This window comes from Rhinatrema bivittatum, chromosome 8 (assembly GCF_901001135.1).
Source record: "Rhinatrema bivittatum chromosome 8, aRhiBiv1.1, whole genome shotgun sequence".
Lineage (NCBI taxonomy): Eukaryota > Metazoa > Chordata > Amphibia > Gymnophiona > Rhinatrematidae > Rhinatrema > Rhinatrema bivittatum.
Genome location: NC_042622.1, coordinates 62,547,992 through 62,565,357, shown reverse-complemented (window position 1 = coordinate 62,565,357; position 17,366 = coordinate 62,547,992). Strand labels below are relative to the sequence as shown.

The following is a 17,366-nucleotide window of genomic DNA, read 5'->3' as shown; positions in this document are numbered from 1 at the left end:
ACTCTTAACCAAAACAAGGTATAGACTTACAAAACTGGTATCTCGGTTGATGTGCTGCATGCAAACTTATAAAAAGGATTATTTGCCAAGCACAGATCTGATAATGTTTTTTAGAAAGTTTAATCGTCCTGCTGTTGAAAGAGTTGTTACCTCAACATGTCCCCAGTGGGGTCAGGTGACAGGGTGTTATTACCCCCTCCCCTCAGTATTGTATATGTCCTAATTCACAGCTAAAATACTAAGAAGAGACCCTCCTCTGCTCATAGCTGACACCCTGCACTTGGATCCTGGCCATAAAGAGGCTGAGAGCAACAGTCCAGTTTATTCGATCTGAAGAGAAACCAACCAAGGCAGCTGAAAGAAGTATACGATGAGCTGCAACTTCCTCAGTACCTGGTCTATACAGCCCTAGTATATCCTCAGGTCTCCATAGTCGAGGTTTCTGACTGGGAAAAGTACACAGACGAGATTCGATAAATAATGCCAGAGCAGAATTCAAGCCTTTGAATGTGTTTTCTTTATACTTTTTTTCCCATGTTCTGTGAGGGTGTGTAGGAAACTCCCTCAAACCACCTTAAGGGACTGGCCACAGCTATCTGGCCCAATCCTCCTTAATGATCAGCTCCACAAGATATTCTAGGTGATGGGAGGCTCCCCTCATCCTACTATAAAGAATCATGGCCCAGAAAGGTTAGAGAGGCCCCAGGGAGCAGGCATTATGGGGCGGATTTTCAGAGCCCTGCTCGCGTAAATCCGCCCAAAACCGGGCGGATTTACGCGAGCAGGGCCCTGCGCGCCGGTGAGCCTATTTTACATAGGCTCACCGGCGCGCGCAGAACCCCGGGACTCGCGTAAGTCCCGGGGTTTTCGGAGTGGGCGTGTCGGGAGGCGTATCGGGAGGCGGGGCCGGAGCGCGCGGCATTGCGGGGGCGTGTCGGCAGCGTTTTGGGGGCGGGTACGGGGGCGTGGCTACGGCCCGGGGGCGTGGCCGCGCCCTCCGTACCCGCCCCCAGGTCGCGGCCCGGCACGCAGGAGGCCCGCTGGTGCGCGGGGATTTACGCCTCCCTCCGGGAGGCGTAAATCCCCCGACAAAGGTAGGATGGGGGTTTAGACAGGGCCGGGCGGGTGGGTTAGGTAGGGGAAGGGAGGGGAAGGTGAGGGGAGGGCAAAGGAAAGTTCCCTTCTAGGCCGCTCCGATTTCGGAGCGGCCTAGGAGGGAACGGGGGTAGGCTGCGCGGCTCGGCGCGCGCAGGCTATACGAAATCGATAGCCTTGCGCGCGCCGATCCAGGATTTTAGCCGATACGCGCGACTACGCGCGTATCTACTAAAATCCAGCGTACTTTTGTTTGCGCCTGGAGCGCAAACAAAAGTAGGCTGTTCGCGCTCGTCTGAAAATCTACCCCTATATGTGAAAGCCTGCTATGTTTAATGTTTGAGTGCTAGTAGAACTGCAAGGTGAGCTGCATTATTTTTTGTTTTGCTTTTCACTTTTGGAAACGCAAATATTATTAAACGAATATTTGTTAACTATTGTAAACCGATGTGATATGTTCTCATGAAACTTCGGTATTTAAAAAAATTAAATAATAATAATAAAATTGCACACAAGGAAACAGCCAGAGTCTGCCTCCTTTATCCCACTGGCATGGGATAAAGGAGGTGGCCTGCCTAGAGATATAGTTGCCTGCTTCGATGAATTTCAAATTAAGGAGAAGGTGATGCTAGAGGCGAGGCAGCGTGGCTTCATCAACCGGAAGGGGTATAAAGTGGAGATTTTTCAGGATTTGTTATCTATAACCATACACAAGAGGAGAAATTTTAAGTGCATTTTAACTGAATTTCGCAACCGCAATGTGCATCACCAATGGCAGTTTCCGTTTGCACTCAGCTTTACAATTGAGGGTTGACTTCTAAAGTGCGCACGGTGGCAGAGGTGATGGAAATTTTAAAGACAGCTGGCATCAATATCACCAAGCCTCCACAGATATTGGGCTCTACTAGACCACTGCGAGCAGGAGCAACTCCCTCTACATGGCAGAGAATGTCCAACGGCAGACGACGGCTGCAGCGTAAATCCAGTAGCTCGATGATGCAATGACCTGTTCCAGAAGCTGACTTAACATGACTGCACTGAGGTCCTTTTGCAGGGCTTCTCTGATTCTGACATAATTATGTCATCTATTGTTATATCTTTAATACTTGCATGGTGCAGAGGGAATGTTTCCATTAGTTAGAGGGAAGATAAACTTCAGCTCATTTAATTTAGCTGTTTCTGTTGATTTGTTGATCGGGGGAGAGTGGGGGTGACATTGCTCTTTGTTGGCATCATTCCTTATGGAGCAGATGGGCCACTATAGAGGGTGGCAGTGTATTACAGGTTGGGATAAGGGGGTGGGATGTGTGGGGAGGGTTAGTGCGGGTTTTGGAGGGCAATTTCATTCTTTATAGTCCAGGGGTCAGTCTGGTGGCAGCTTGGATAGGAAGACCAGGCATTATAGAGATTATAAAGGGGTAATGGTGGACACAAGTGATATATCTCTATGGGTCCAGAAGTTTATTTCACGTAACACTAAAGGATTAAATTCCCCAGGCAAGCGACATTTATTTTACCAAGAATTGAACCATTTGAAGGTTTCCATAGTATTTTGTCAGGAAACTCATCTTAGAAAGCATAATGAGGGGTTACTTAAATCCCAGCAGTTCCCTCATCAATTTCTGGCTTTGGCATCGGTGCAACATAAGTATTGTGGGGTGGGAATTTTATTTTCTAAACAAGTGATGGTAAATATTAAAGCCACTTTAAAGGATGTTGAGGGCAGATTAATCAAACTGAAGCTTCTTCTCAATAACTATTTACTAAGGTAAATTTATATGTTCCCAATTCAGGGCAAGGAGCTTTCTTCCATAAAATCTTGCAGCTTTTGTCTGATTAGGCAGAAGGTCATCTAATTATTGGGAGGGGGGATTTCAACCCAACTAGTTTCCTTTTCTAGATAACTCCAAGAGGGAAGCTACTGGATCCCGTTCTTCATGGAGTGTCCTTAAACATTTGTTGATGGATAGAGAATTAATAGATATTTGGCGTACAGAGAAGGGCTACCAAAATGGTAAGGGGAATGAAACAGCTCCCCTATGAGGAAAGACTAAAGAGGTTAGGACTTTTCAGCTTGGAGAAGAGATGGCTGAGGGGGGATATGAGAGAGGTGTTTAAAATCATGAGAGATCTAGAACAGGTAGATGTGAATCAGTTATTTACTCTTTCGGATAATAGAAAGACTAGGGGGCACTCCATGAAGTTAGCGTGTGGCACATTTAAAACTAATTGGAGAAAGTTCTTTCACTCAACGCACAATTAAACTCTGAAATTTGTTGCCAGAGGATGTGGTTAGTGCAGTTAGTATAGCTGTGTTTAAAAAAGGATTGGATAAGTTCTTGGAGGAGAAGTCCATTACCTGCTTTTAATTGAGTTGACTTAGAAAATAGCCACTGCTATTACTAGCATTGGTAACATGGAATAGACTTCGTTTTTGGGTACTTGCCAGGTTCTTATGGCCTGGTTTGGCCACTGTTGGAAACAGGATGCTGGGCTTGATGGACCCTTGGTCTGACCCAGTATGGCATGTTCTTATGACATGCCATGACTATATTTCTTTTCTCTAAGGCCCATTCATCGTATTCTAGACTGGATTATTTTTTGATTGATAAAACATTGATGGATGGGTCTATTGATGAGGGTATAGGCACTATAACATGGTCAGATCATGCCCCTGTTTGGTTCTCTTTGGGTATGTCTCAGTTAGGGGAGAGTAGAAAATTTTGGAGACTGAATGACAGTTTAGATGATGTACAATATAAAAATCAGTTTTATTTATTTATTTATTAAGATTTCTATACCAGTATTTAGCATAGCCGTCATATCGGTTTACATCATACATATAGCAAAGTTAAAACATATAAAAATATTATCACAGACAATAAAACAATATTGCTAAAAATTTAACTGCTTATACATTTTTGTAATAAAAGTCCTAAACATACAAACACGTAGTGCATGACATTCAGCAGACATTCTTACTCATCGTCTTTTCCAAGATGGATTCGTAATACTCAAGTACTGTCGCCTTCATTGAATGCCTGGTGAAACAGCTAGGTTTCAACCATGTTTCTAAAAATTGCTATATTTGTTTCCAATCGCATCTCCACTGGCAAACTGTTCCAGATTTTTGGGCTGGCCAGCGATAAAGCTCTTTCTCTTACTGTCGTTAGTTTTGCTGATACCATTGAGGGAATGGATAAAAGACCTTTATTGGCCGATCGTAAGTTTCTTTGAGGTATATGTAGTCGTATTACTGCATTCAGCCATTCCACCTTTTCCCCGTGTATTGCTTTATGTAGGAGTCTGAAATTAAGGAATATTTTCTGGAAAATGCATCCGGAAATTGTACCCCCATCACACTTTGGGCTTGCATGAAAGCTGTGGTCTGGGGTAAATTGATATCCAGGGCTCCTTATGTTAAGTGTGAGAAGGACAGAACCCGTTTGGAGTTATTACAACACATTGCTAAATGGGAATTGGTGCATAAATGCAGCTTAGATCCCAAAATCTAGAGCAGATTGGAAAGAGCTAGGCAGGACTTAAGGGTTTTGAAAATCGAGATTGGCCCATCACCTGGATTCCTCTAAGCAGGTATTTTTCGAGTTTGGGAAGAAACCAAGCAGATTATTAGCTAGGTGCTTAAAAGAGAGGGTGACTCAGAATCATATTATTAAACTTAAAGAAAAGGACGAGACTTTTATAGATGATACAGAGAGATTTAGTCAACATTTTTTACACTTTTACAAAGAGCTTTACTCCATTGAGAGCGAGATAGATGGAGATGAGTTGGATGCCTATCTTAAGGATATTCCTCTACCGGTGCTGCAGGAAGAATGTCAGGGGCTATTGAATGATGATCTTAGGGTTGAGGAAATATTGCAGGTTATTTCAGAATTGAAGATAAATAAATCTCCTGGTTTAGATGGCTTCAGGGCCAAATTTTACAAAATGTTCTGTTCTATTTTGGTAGGGCCTCTGGTTGAGATGTTTAATTCTTTATATGGGGCTGGGAAACTTCCATCTTATGAGAATGTTGTTGGCATCCTAGCTAAGCCTGGGAGAGATGCGACACTTTGCAGATTGTATTGCCCTATATCTCTTATAAATTTAGATTTGAAGATTCTAGCTAAGGCATTAGCTAACAGGCTGAGTATAGTTGCGCCACAATTGATCCATGATGATCAGTCTGGGTTTGTTCCTGGACGTTTGGCATCTGATAATGTCCAACAGGTTCTCAATTTGAATTGGTGGGCAAAGAAACAAGAGGTACTCGCAATATTATTAGCCGTTGATGCAGAAAAGCATTTGACTGTGTTAACTGGTCTTATTTATTTCGAATATTGGAAAAAAGTTTCAGCTAGGGACTAAGTTTGTCTCATGGATCCGGGAACTATAAGCTTCAGGCCTATGTCAAATCCCACTGTCTCTCCTTGTGACTTTGGGCAAGTCACTTTACCCTCCATTGCCTCAGGTACGAACTTAGATTGTAAGTCCCCTGGGGATAGGGAAATACTACAGTATCTGAATGTAATCCGCTTTGAAGTGCTGAAAAAGTGCAAAAAGCAGAATATAAAAATCTAAATAAATAATGAGGCATACACTAAAAATGTTGATGTTCGGCATGGCACACACCAGGGATTTCTGCTATCATCTCTACTTTTTGCTCTCTCATTAGAACCTCTAGAGAAATGTATATATAGGGATGGACAAATTCATGGGATAGGTATTGGGGGGGGGGGGGTTGACTCTAAGATATCCGTCTTCGCCGACGATATTTTGTTTACATTAAAAACTCCTATTGAGTCCTTAAGTGGGGTTTTGCGAGAGATGCAGGGATTTGGAAAGTTAGCTGGTTTTAAGGTGAATGAGGATAAATCTGAAATTTTGAAAATCTCCGCCTCAACAGAATGTATGCAAACCTTGGGCTCATTATTTCCATTTAATATAGCTGCAGAATGGGTGAAATATCTGGGGGTTCGCATTGGACCAGAAGGGGATAGGTTATTTCACCTTAATTATGGCTTGTTGGTCCAGAATATTTTTAGTAATTTAGATAAATGAGATTGCCTGGGGTTGTCCTGGTTAGGCAGGATTAATTCTGTAAAAATGAATATACTACCAAGATTTTGTTATTTTTTCAAACCCTTCCAATTCGAATTCCTCATTATTTACTGAAGGTATAGCAGAAAAAGATATTTAGCTTTATATGGAAGAGGAGACTCCCAAGGATGTCTAAAACTGTGCTTTCTTTAACTAAAGTGAGAGGGTGCCTAGGTGTTCACAATCTGAAGTGGTACTTGGTGGCCTCCCAGCTGAGGGCACATATAGATTGGCATAGGGATCAGGATGTAAAGCCTTGGGTGGCAACAGAGGGGCATTGGGCAGGGCATTTTAACCTAGTAATGAGATTGTGGGCTAAAGAGGCACCTCAAGTGCAAGATCTTTCTATTTATTCTTGAACCACTTTGCACATCTGGCAAAAATAGAGAGCAGTTTTAGTGGGGGGATAGGGAATATTATTATTCTTTTCTTCCTTTGAAAGAATTCCCTCCAGGAAATAATATATTTTACAGATCTAGGTGGGTAGCTTTGGGGGTGATTACAATGGGACAGCTGTGGGGGGGGGGGGGGGGGGAGGTGGAGCTCTGTCTCTAGCTGTTCTTCAGGAGGAATATTCCCTGGAGTGTAGGGATGGGTTTGCATTAGTTCAACTATTGCATTTTATGCACCAAACACGTCACTCAAGATCTCAATAAAGAGAAAACGCTTTTTGAGGGTTTCTGTGAGCATGCTGACAAGCTATGCACGCCCATTTCTAAAAATATATGGATTACTGAATGCAGATTTGAAGGGTACGCCCACTCATATACGTGCCTGGGAGAGGGATTTAGGTACTTCACTGGAAGATACGGCGTGGGATCAATGTTTTTTGGCTGTGAAGAAATGTTCCATTTCCGCTGCACTGCTGGAGACGGGGTATAAAATAGAGATGTGAATCGTGTCCTCGATCGTCTTAACGATCGATTTCGGCTGGGAGGGGGAGGGAATCGTATTGTTGCCATTTGGGTGTGTAAACTATCGTGAAAAATCGTTAAAATCGTGAGCCGGCACACTAAACCCCCCTAAAACCCACCCCGACCCTTTAAATTAAATCCCCCACCCTCCCGAACCCCCCCCCAAATGCTTTAAATTACCTGGGGATCCGGCGGTGGTCCAGAACGGTGGCGGTCCGGAACGGTCCCCTCAATAGAATCGTGTTGTCTTCAGCCGGCGCCATTTTTCAAAATGGCCGCCGCAAAATGGCGGCGGCCATAGACAAAAACGATTCGACGGAGGAGGTCGTTCCGGACCCCCGCTGGACTTTTGGCAAGTCTTGTGGGGGTCAGGAGGCCCCCCCAAGCTGGCCAAAAGTTTCCTGGGAGTCCAGCGGGGTTCCGGGAGCGATTTCTTGCCGCGAATCGTTTTCGTACGGAAAATGGCGCCGGCAGGAGATCGAGTGCAGGAGGTCGTTCAGCGGCGGTCCGGAACCCCCGCTGAACGACCTCCTGCAGTCGATCTCCTGCCGGCGCCATTTTCCGTACGAAAACGATTCGCGGCAAGAAATCGCTCCCGGAACCCCGCTGGACTCCCAGGAAACTTTTGGCCAGCTTGGGGGGGCCTCCTGACCCCCACAAGACTTGCCAAAAGTCCAGCGGGGGTCCGGAACGACCTCGTCCGTCGAATCATTTTTGTCTATGGCCGCCGCCATTTTGCGGCAGCCATTTTGAAAAATGGCGCCGGCTGAAGACAACATGATTCTATTGAGGGGGCCGTTCCGGACCGCCGCCGTTCTGGACCACCGCCGGATCCCCAGGTAATTTAAAGCATTGGGGGGGGGGGTTCGGGAGGGTGGGGGATTTAATTTAAAGGGTCGGGGGTGGGTTTTAGGGGGTTTTAGTGTGCCGGTTTTCCTGCCCTCCCCCTTCCCCCGATTTACGATTTTTTAACGATAAATCGGGGGAATTGGTATTGTATCGTGGCCCTAACGATTTTTTGACGATTTAAAATATATCGGACGATATTTTAAATCGTCAAAAAACGATTCACTTCCCTAGTATAAAATTCTTTTCAGATGGTATCTCACTCCAGTTAAACTTCATAGAATGTTCCCAAGTGTGCAGGAGGGCTGTCGGCAGGGAGGTGGGGAGGTGGGAATGTTTTTTTTTCATATGTGGTGGGGGTGCTCAAAGGTACAGCAGTTATGGGAGGAAATTGTTTTGCTATTCCAGGATATAACAGGGAGTTCTATGGCTCGAGATCCAAAATTATTTTTATTAGGAATACCTGTGGAGTCCCATCCTGAAATCGAGTATACATTCTTTATCCGAGTTCTTTTGGCTGCTAAAGAAGAAATTGTTGATGTGGAGGAAGCTTGCCCTGCTGCTGCCTGTGCTGTGTCTGTTTGGCAGATTAAGGGAGGACTTTGTTTTCCAGTGTGCTCAGTCTCGCATCTTTTCATGAGCACTAAATTCATAATTCAAATTAAGAGGTAAATTAGAAACAAAATAATTGCCCACATGTGGAATTCCTTGCAACTTCTGTAAAGTAAAAGAGAAAATCTGTTTTCATTAAGCTCAACATTAACAAGGCCATTCCTAATAAAAGTTCTGCTGTGTTATGGTTTGTGTAATACTACATTATTTTATTTTGTTAAGAGAAATGGCCTAATGCTTGGTTTGAGATTGGAATTTTGTGATACAGAAATCCATTTAGTTGAAAAGCTAAGTCCAGGGACGTAAGGGGCAGACTTTTTTATTTATTCAATTGTTTCTGGATCATAAAAGTCTATCCTTGAACCACTATGCAATAAAAGGAACTTGTTTGCAAATATCCAGATCAGTTCCTACCCCATGATACGCACAATCCAAAGAGCAGCCTAACTCTTTGGGTTGTATTATACTATATTGTGTTCTGTTATGTTGCACAGTTATACTACAGTACAGTCCTTATGTAGGTCTCCATCAAAACATTTCCACTTGAGTTTCAAAGCTGCTTAAGGTGAATCACGCAATAAATATGGAATGCATTTCTGCCACAGTCTACAGGTCACCTCAAATGCCTTTGAAGATCTAAAGAAATATGTCAAAATATATTTCAGAGAAAGTTCAATAGAATTAAAATTCAAGAAATGTGCACTCTGACTCATTTTAGGGACAGTTAAATACATTATTCTAGACTGTAATATTTTATGGTATACTGTGCTGAATACTGGGACTAGTTCTAGGCAGAATATGTAAAGTATGTTGAACAGAATTAGAGAGACCAATAGTCAAAGGCATTTAGCTGGATCAATCATACGTTATCCAGTCAAATGCTGAGTTTTCAATTTCCAAAATGATTAAACAACACTCCCTGAACACCGTAGATGGCTGCTCAGAGTTTTCAGTTTCAGCAGTACTTATTTGGTTAACTTTTAGCTGGTTAAGTCATTATCCAGCGAGAAATTAGCCAAATAAGTAATGGGCATTTCAGGGGAGATCTTGGGCGGGGACAAATTACCTGGGAAACTTATCCAGCTAACTCCAGCCTTAACTGGATATATTCTTTTGAATATAGTCAGTTAAGTGGCAATGGTCTTCAAAAACAATTTATGCACAGGCATAGTGGCCCGATTCCCAGCCCTCTACTCAATATATATAAAAACATGATTCCCCCCTGCCCCCGGTCCCCTCCAATTATTTAAAAATAAAAGTATGATGGATTGGTGCCAGCCTCACCTCTTCCACTGTCCCCTGCCTGGTAAGGAACTCCCCTCAATCCATGCCCCTTCCTCTCCCTCTCCTCTCCTCCCCCCACCTCAAACCCAACCTTCCCACCTGGCACCTTTATCAACTCCCTTTCTGCTCCAGGATCACGGTACACTGCAAGCCCGGTGGCTTGCAGTGTACCGTGTAGTTAGTATAGCTGTGTTTAAAAAAGGATTGGATAAGTTCTTGGAGGAGAAGTCCATTACCTGCTATTAAGTTCACTTAGAGAATAGCCACTGCCATTAGCAATGGTAACATGGAATAGACTTAGTTTTTGGGTACTTGCCAGGTTCTTATGGCCTGGATTGGCCACTGTTGGAAACAGGATGCTGGGCTTGATGGACCCTTGGTCTGACCCAGTATGGCATTTTCTTATGTTCTTATGTTCTAATGTTGACAGCTGGAAACATAAGCTTGAACAGAAATAAAATGTCCTCCAGCTATAGCAGGAGGATGCCAAGCAAAACAGATGCCGTGCCAAGGCAAACAGCAAACAGACATGAAAGTTAGGGACTCAGCTTTAAAGTGATACCACAATTTCATGTGACAGGAAGTACGGCCAAGTCAGGGAAGCTAGCTCTATACTACTAGAATATTACAAGAAGCCAAGATATAGGAAAGCCATTGGTAATGATTTGAAGCAAATCGAGTTTATTAAGCGGCGCCTGGTTATCTCGCATACTACTTTGATGGGATTTCTGCCCATTTACTTCTAATTCCCCTTGGAGTCTGGCCCTTTCGGTGATTTGAAATGCTGCAGAAGGGGGATTGCAGGGGTCAGAGTTCCCAGAGCAGTGACAGATACGTGTCAGTCATAATATTTCTAAGGAGCAGACAATCCTGCCACCATTTGCCCCCTGTGGAAATGGGAGATGGATGAATTGGGGGGGGGGGGTGACTTTTTCCAGATCGGTTCAAAGGTATTAGGCACCCTAGGCGAATCTTACAGCCTTGTACCTCCTCCCAGCCCTCACCACAAACAGTTATAAATTATGCATTTAAAATAACAGATTTTACATGAAAAAGGGCATTCATAGTCTTCTGCGATAAAAATTTCACAAAATGTATATTATCTTTACATGCACTGCTGTGTGGTACTAACCAGAAAACTCTGCAAAAAAGAAACTTCAAACCCATATGTATGAAGCCTATTGTAAACTGTGTTCAGTCTCAGAAAGCCATGAGTAAACTGAATTAGATTTACAATATAGTACACCTCCTATACTAAAACAGCATTAACTGCCAACACTCAAACAGAAACAATCCTATCTATTAAAGGTGACACTGCAAATTTTACACCAGGCCCTAAAACACCAATCCTAATCCTATTAGGAAAACAGAACAAGCTAGGCTGCTATAGATCCCTAAACCAAAACTACATGCCAGCAGAATACTTCATCTCAGACACACACGCAGAGCACAGATGGATCCTCACCAAATTCAGAATAAAGACACCATAAACTATAAATAGAAACATGCAGACAAAAAATGAACTGGAACCCACAAGAAGCCACATTTTGTATGCAATGCAACAATGGAAAAACAGAAACATCATCATTCCTCATAAATCAATAATAAAATAAAAAATATAACAATCATAATAGTAAAATTATACTAATAGAACAAATAAATATTTCAGAACAACTAACAGAACATCATTCAGTAATTAAACTCAAAATGTTTTAAAGTTCTTAAAAACCAATATAATATTTCAAAATAGCAGACATATAAAACAACACTCAACAATTAAAACTAATAGGAATAAAATAATTCCCCACTTTCCATACATGAAATCTTTTGACTTCCAGTCACCATGAAATGATGTGGATTGGTAGGATGCACAAACTTTATCATCTCTTTCACACACACACACACACACACACACTTACACATTCCCTCTCTCATACACTCACAGGCTCTCAAGCATAACCTCTCTCTCACACACACACACAATCATACAGCTCTGTCATACACTCTCACATGCACACAGGTACTCATATCATCTCTCTCTCACACACTCTCACATGCACATGAGTACTCACTCACACCATCTCTCACATACAAATACATACTCTCACACACATCTCTCTCACACAAATACTGGCTCTCACTCATACCCTCTCTCTCTTACACACACACACACACACATACGTGCATATAGAGGTAGATTTTATAAATTTGCGCGAGCGCGTACTTTTGTTTGCACACCAGGCACGAACAAAAGTACGCTGGATTTTATAAGATACGTGCGTAGCCGTGCATATTTTATAAAATCCGGGGTCGGCGCACGCAAGGGGGTGCACATTTGTGCAACTTGTGCGCGCAGAGCTCGGCACGCGCTGCCTGTTCCCTCCAAGGCCGCTCCGAAATCGGAGCGGCCTCGGAGGGAACTTTCTTTCCACCCCCCCGCACCTTCCCCTCCCTTCCCTTATCTAAACCCCCACACACACACACATTTGTTGGTAGATTTACGCCTGCTGAAAGCAGGCGTAAATCTGCGTGCCATCACCCGACCTGGGGGCTGGTCCGGAGACTTCGACCATGCCCCCGGTCCCACCCCAAACCGCCCCCTGACCCCGGACACGCCCCCTCCCCGCCCCTTTTACGAAGCCCCGGGGCTGTAGGCGTGCCGGGCTTTTAAAATCCGGCCCACAGTCTCTCTCACACACACAGGCTCTGTCACATACTCTCTCACACCCACTCACACATGCATATAGGCTCTCATACACACACAACATTCATACAAGCACACAGACACTTACTCTTACTTACATACACATACACATACACATACACATACACACACACACACACACACACACACACACACTCTCTCTCTCTCTCTAAGGCCTCTTCCTCTCTTTCTTGGGCCATAGCCAGGCCGCTCTTCAGGCTCCACCAGGCCTTTCTTCCAGCTGTGAAGGGACAGGCTCTGCTGCAGCCAGGCTTTTCTGCAAGCCCCATTGGGCCTCTCTTCTGGCCAAGGCTAGGATGGGCTCCGCAGTGGCCACTCTGCTCTGTGGGCATTAAGGCCTCATATTTGCGGCAAGGTGAGGCAGCTGCCACAGGAGTGTTTTAAGGGGGGGGCACTTTTTGCTGCTCCCCAAATTTTGCCACCTAAGGCGGCCACCTCACCCTCCCTCATGATAGAACTGCCCCTGCTTTTGAATCCTTGGACAATGTCTTGTCTCGTTTCCCTAGATCAGGCGCAATTCGCTGTGTGACTGAGCTCGGCCGTGAGCAAGAGCGAGAGAAATAGCTTGTGGAGAGATGATATTTAAAACTGACTTGTGATGCAGAAAAATCTGCTAGCCTGCAGAACAAATGTTTCCTGTCATTGAGCATCTTAAAGCTGTCTTTCTTTTTCTGGTTTTTTGTTTTGTTTTGTTTTTTTGCCTTTGCAATTTTCCCCGGTCAGCTTCTCCATTCACAGGTACTGTGCACCCATGGACCTGCAAACTCTTTTTCAAAGGGAAACTACCCAGAAAGTTTCCCCCTAGAAAATGTTGGGGTGGTAGGGAAAAAGAGTCATGCGCTTTGCACCGGCTCTGATACATATACGGGGATCTAAAAGTGAAATCCTCATGCCTGCTTTTCTTTTCCCATCCCTGCTCTACTTTTCCCATCCCTGCTCTCTCCCTTTTTCACCTACTGTAATGGAGAGCAGGTACATTTAGCTACATAATATACAAGGCAGGCATTTTTCATAACCTTGTTTTATGCTGGTAAACATGTCCATTACCTATAAAGAAACCTTTGAAAAAATGTCCTTTCCTCTTAAAAAGATCTTTTAAACAAAAGTCTAAATCTGAAAGGGAGGAATAATTGGAGGGTTTAAAAACAAGTACACGGTGGTGGATATTCTGACTAAAAACATGAGACAGCTGCGGCATGCAGTCATTAACATGCAAGGGAACGGGGTCCTTGCTGGGACTGATCGAGGCTGTTCTGCAGGAGTCTCCTAGGGCTTTACAGCGAGGCAGGCGCATGGATTTTCCTGACGCCTCACCGGGCCAGTAACTGTAGCTCTTCCTTGCTGGGAGGGAGGCTGGCTTTCTTGTCTCTTGCCCTCCACAGTCTCCTGACTCACTTCTTACACATTACTGGGTTTGTTTGTTACAGTTTGCCGATTCTAGGGATGGGTGGGTCAGGGTGGATGCTTTTTGCCTTTAATTAAATGATCTTGGACCCCGCCTAAAGGTTCCTATTGGTTCTGATCTGCCCTGAAAATGTTCTTTTGAAACTTATACAAAGTAATCGTACTGCAGAAAAAGCATAAAGAGAACAAACAAGAAAAGAGAAAGCCCTCTTGTGGTTTTATGAACCAGGGGAAACTCGCCAACAATTATGTTGGGGGGGGGGGGTTTTCATCTTATTCAGTCTCACCTTTTGATGGTAAAAATAAATAAATAAATAAATAGAATTCATCCAAGCCAGCAAATGTCAAAGAGACTGCATCTTCCTAGCATTTCCCAAAATACCCTGCAAGATAACATTTAAAGCATGACCATCTTCAAGCAGCAGGGTTAATGGGCAAAACTATCCCATGTATACTTTCCCCTGTTTCCACATTTGAATCTATTACAATGGCAGCAGGTGGGTTATAAACTAGATTAGGCTCCATTGCTCCCATGGCAACATTTACTTGAGAAAGAGACTAACTCGGATGCCCCTGGGTGTCCTCAGTCAGTGTTACTAATAATTAGACTATTTGATCTGTCTCCACTGGCACCACTCTCCTACCCTTTGGCGTTGCTGAGTCACGAGCAGCGTTGGGGGCTGCTGAGAGGGACATTCAGAGCACACATTATTATGCAAACAAAATCTTATTCTTTCTTTTTCTCCATAGATAGTGCAACTGCACTCTCACACTTTAATTTCAGTCGCCACTGCTGTATTAAGAGTATGTTTGAATGGCAGTCCAAAGTCTGCATGCCACATTATCCAAAACAGTGATGTGCTGAAGGGAGGCTGAAGTGGAGCAGAACTGGTGCGAGCTCCTTGCTAAGAAACTGGTAGCCATCAACATCAAATACCAACGTAAAACATCCTGCTTTTGTTCTATCAGGCTCCCTGTGACTGCCCTGAATGAAAGTAACTTCTTGTACTTCGCCATCATAGATTTATTTCAGGGAAAGAGCCAAGTGTGCACGACCTGTGAATTGTGTCAGCTTCTCAGGCACTGCAAAAGAAGATGTGCTAGTAACGGTTGTTTCTTTACCCTTCTAGTGCAACAGGAACAGAAGCAACAGCAGCAGGGGCTCGAGAGAACATATCGAGATAACACACTGCTAGAGAAGCACTGAGCTGGATAAGCAAGAAACTGAGGATTGCCATCAACATCACCCAAACCAGAATCTGGAAAATGAATGGGCCCACCATTTTCAATTCATTTGTAAAATTAATCATTTCTGGGGGGAGGGGATAAAAACCTCCATCACCTGTACCTGAACTTGTTCTGTTCATGTAGGCGTCAACATGACTGCTGAATACAAAATAGATTTGAGATTGTATTATATATATAACAAAAAAAAAATTATTGGACAGCATCGACATTGAGACTTTTTTTTTGACTTGTGTGCCTATGATTATATGGGCCCAATAGATTTGTAATTTGTAAATATTTTGGATTGTAGGACCCAAGGAAGGGGAAAGCAGGATTTTCATAGTTCATGTTTACATTCTTAGAATCAAGCAGAAAAAGAGCTGCCCTGTCTCTGCTTGCCAGCCAGTTAAAGTACCTCTCACCCCTATGAACCTCAGATGCATGATCCATTTCCAGTGGAAGGGAAGCAGAAATATGCCCTGGCCATTCACTGTGATACAGGGCTAAACAGGTTGAAAATAAGATCAGAGGTTCCTCTTTAGGAAAGCAATCAGACCAGCAAAGTTCATCATACAGATTAACTTACAAAAGTCAATTATGCACAACTGCAGCCTTCATTTTCACAGACCATGATGGTAAAGTAGTTTTGATCCAATCCATTTAAAGAAAACTTTACTTTCCAGACCATGTTCCAAGGTTCACGTGGTGGGCATCACTAGGAATATAGAATTCCTAAAGGTCTCCCATTAGCTAAAGGTCTCACTGAGAAGTAAGGGGATATGATTCTTTTGTTGACAAATGGTAAAACCTTGAGGAAATCACAGAAACTCTTCCCTTATATCTAATGGGTGACCATTCTGGTTGTACCATATGCCTATGAAAGGCATTTTGTTTTAAAAGATATTAAATTAACTTCTACTGTAGCTGTTCCAGGCTGCTTTGGTTTGAACTCTGTGTATCCAAGAGATTTTGTAATGTCATGAGCCACTGAGATGTCAGTCATAGTTGATTGGCCAGCAATGGACTGTCCAATTCCAGAGCAGTGCTTAAAAGACTGAAAACAAATAAAAACAATTATGTAATACTTCTTGGAAGTCTGTTGAACTGTTACTCTAAGATTATTAAGTGACAGTTAAGCCTATATATACACACTGTAAATAGTTGTCCAGCAAGAGAAAAGCCTTTGCTTGGAGATTCCATGTATCGGAAGTGTAAAAAAAAAAAAAAACAGCAAGAATAGTGAAGCTTTTCTTGGCACAGCAAAAGAAAATCAAAGTCTGAAAACATCAAACCAACACCAAGAAAAGTAAGTGTTTTAATTCCCTTAACTTTTACAACAGAAACTTGTGGTTTATAATAAATTATAGGAATTTGTGTGTGGCAGGATTTTTTTGTTAAATAAAACCAAGAATTTGTCATGAAATCCTGGTGTTTAGGAGACCTCAATAAGTTCTACATGGGAAGGGCAATTTCAAAAGCCATTTACCCAGATAAAGGGGAATGTTGAAAGTTGTAGAGATGTGCATTCATTTGAAACAAATTAGAAATCCAAGGCCATTTTCAGTTCAATTCATTTCAAACAAACCGCATTCCTATGGGGTCTGAAAACCCTGAACATTTTGGGGTGTTTTTGTTTTGGCAAATAACATGCAATGGGCCGGATTTTAAAAGGTGCACGCAGGTGTACATTTGTGAGCACAACCTGGCGCGCACAAATGAACGCCCACTTTTATAACATGTGCACAGTCGCGCACATGTTATAAAACCCGGGGTTGGCGCGTGCAAGGGGGTGCACAATTGTGCAACTTGTGCGCACCGAGCCGCACAGCCTTCCTCCGTTCCCTACCGCCCCCCCCCACCTAACCCGCCCCCCAGCCCTACCTAAAACCCCCCTTACCTTTATCCTCTAAGTTATTTATTTATTTATTTATTTGGGTTTTTTCTATACCGGCATTCGCGATGGAAATCGCATCATGCCGGTTTACAATAAACAAGGTGTGCAGAAAGTGAGAAGAATAATAACATTAACAGGTGCAACAGAAAAAAGTAGCAGTTACAATATAACAGGGACATAATACAACTTGGAACAGTGAAGAGTTGATATTAACAGAAGATCGAAAAACTGCCCAAACCTGGCACAGTTTTAGATTGGCCTT

At 43.3% G+C, this 17,366-nt stretch overlaps 1 protein-coding gene across 5 annotated transcripts in view; it reads left to right on the top strand.

The window, feature by feature from the left end:
• Nucleotides 1–16,628, top strand: part of RALY (RALY heterogeneous nuclear ribonucleoprotein) — a 918,689-nt gene extending 902,061 nt beyond the window's left edge. For 4 of the 5 annotated variants that reach the window (XM_029612733.1, XM_029612736.1, XM_029612731.1 and 1 more), the window contains one exon: nucleotides 15,114–16,628. The gene's annotated coding sequence lies outside the window, so the exon portion shown is untranslated. Of the gene's footprint in view, nucleotides 1–230; nucleotides 428–15,113 lie in introns of those variants that run through there. The other variant, XM_029612735.1, reaches the window with a different exon arrangement.
• Nucleotides 16,629–17,366: the final 738 nt, after the last annotated feature.